Below are 2,500 nucleotides of genomic sequence, written 5' to 3'. Positions count from 1 at the left end.
GCAGGTTTTTTATTTTTTCTCTCTCTACTCTCTTTCTTTCTCTCTCTTTCTCTTTCTCTTTCTCTCTCTTTCTCTCTCTACTCTCTACTTTTTTTCTTTCTCTCTCTCTCTTTCTCTCTCTCTCTCTCTCTCTCCCCCCCCCCCCCCTCTCTCTCTCTCTCTCTCTCTCTCTCTCTCTCTCTCTCTCTCTCTCTCTCTCTCTCTCTCTCTCTCTCTCTCTCTCTCTTTCTCTTCTTCCTCTCTGATAGTAATGATGATGATGATAATGATGACGATGATGATGTTGATAATCGCAATATATATAAAATCCCATGTAATTTAAGGAAATAAATGATAAAAAAACATCGGATCAACTAAGCACGTGTGACGAATGACCACAATGCTTTTAGTTACGAGACACAAAAATCAAGAGCTTTCTAAATGCATATCAAAATGTTCAAATCAAACTAAAAACTAAGAAAGAAATAATGCATCGACTACCGCCAACATTACTAAAAGCTTTTTACTCATAATCATAAAACAGTGACCACTTAATGAAACTCACGTGTTTTGCAATTGCTCTGTTCAACAGTAAGAAACGAAGGGTGCATATTATACCAGCACGAATATGATAAATACAACTATAGTTATATATAAATGTGTCTCTTTGCCTATAACTATATATAAATGTGTCTCTTTGCTTATATATATATATAAATTTGTCTCTTTGCCTATAACTATATATAAATGTGTCTCTTTGCCTATAACTATATATAAATGTATCTCTTTGCCTATAACTACATATAAATGTGTCTCTTTGCCTATAACTATATATAAATGTGTCTCTTTGCCTATAACTATATATAAATGTGTCTCTGCCTATAACTATATATAAATGTCTCTTTGCCTATAACTTTATATAAATGTCTCTTTGCCTATAACTATATATAAATGTATCTTTGCCTATAACTATATAAAAATGTCTCTTTGCCTATAACTATATATAAATGTCTCTTTGCCTATAACTATATATAATGTGTCTCTTTGCCTATAACTATATATAAATGTCTCTTTGCCTATAACTATATATACATGTCTCTTTGCCTATAACTATATGTAAATGTCTCTTTGCCTATAACTATATATAAATGTCTCTTTGCCTATAACTATATATAAATGTCTCTTTGCCTATAACTATATATAAATGTGTCTCTTTGCCTATAACTATATATAAATGTGTCTCTTTGCCTATAACTATATATAAATGTGTCTCTTTGCCTATAACTATATATAAATGTGTCTCTTTGCCTATAACTATATATAAATGTGTCTCTTTGCCTATAACTATATATAAATGTGTCTCTTTGCCTATAAATATATATAAATTTGTCTCTTTGCCTATAACTATATATAAATTTGTCTCTTTGCCTATAACTATATATAAATGTGTCTCTTTGCCTATAACTATATATAAATGTGTCTCTGCCTCTAACTATATATAAATGTGTCTCTTTGCCTATAAATATATATAAATTTGTCTCTTTGCCTATAACTATATATAAATGTGTCTCTTTGCCTATAACTATATATAAATGTGTCTCTTTGCCTATAAATATATATAAATTTGTCTCTTTGCCTATAACTATATATAAATTTGTCTCTTTGCCTATAACTATATATAAATGAGTCTCTTTGCCTATAACTATATATAAATGTGTCTCTTTGCCTATAACTATATATAAATGTGTATCTGCCTATAACTATACATAAATGTGTCTCTTTGCCTATAACTATATATAAATGTGTCTCTTTGCCTATAACTATATATGAATGTGTCTCTTTGCCTATAACTATATATAAATGTGTCTCTGCCTATAACTATATATAAATGTCTCTTTGCCTATAACTATATATAAATGTCTCTTTGCCTATAACTATATATAAATGTGTCTCTTTGCCTATAACTATATATAAATGTGTCTCTATGCCTATAACTATATATAAATGTGTCTCTTTGCCTATAAATATATATAAATTTGTCTCTTTGCTTATAACTTGATATAAATGTCTCTTTGCCTATAACTATATATAAATGTGTTTCTTTGCCTATAACTATATATAAATGTGTTTCTTTGCCTATAACTATATATAAATGTGTCTCTTTGCTTATAACTATATATAAATGTCTCTTTGCCTATAACTATATATAAATGCATATCTTTGCCTATAACTATATATAAATGTATCTCTTTGCCTATAACTATATATAAATGTGTCTATTTGCCTATAACTATATATAAATGTCTCTTTGCCTATAACTATATATAAATGTGTCTCTTTGCCTATAACTATATATAAATGTGTCTCTTTGCCTATAACTATATATAAATGTGTCTCTTTGCTTATAACTATATATAAATGTCTCTTTGCCTATAACTATATATAAATGCATATCTTTGCCTATAACTATATATAAATGTATCTCTTTGCCTATAACTATATATAAATGTGTCTATTTGCC

The sequence above is a fragment of the Penaeus japonicus genome, unplaced genomic scaffold (assembly GCF_977035675.1).
Source record: "Penaeus japonicus unplaced genomic scaffold, GWHDUDI00000001_assembly GWHDUDI00000009, whole genome shotgun sequence".
Lineage (NCBI taxonomy): Eukaryota > Metazoa > Arthropoda > Malacostraca > Decapoda > Penaeidae > Penaeus > Penaeus japonicus.
This window is presented reverse-complemented; position numbering follows the sequence as displayed.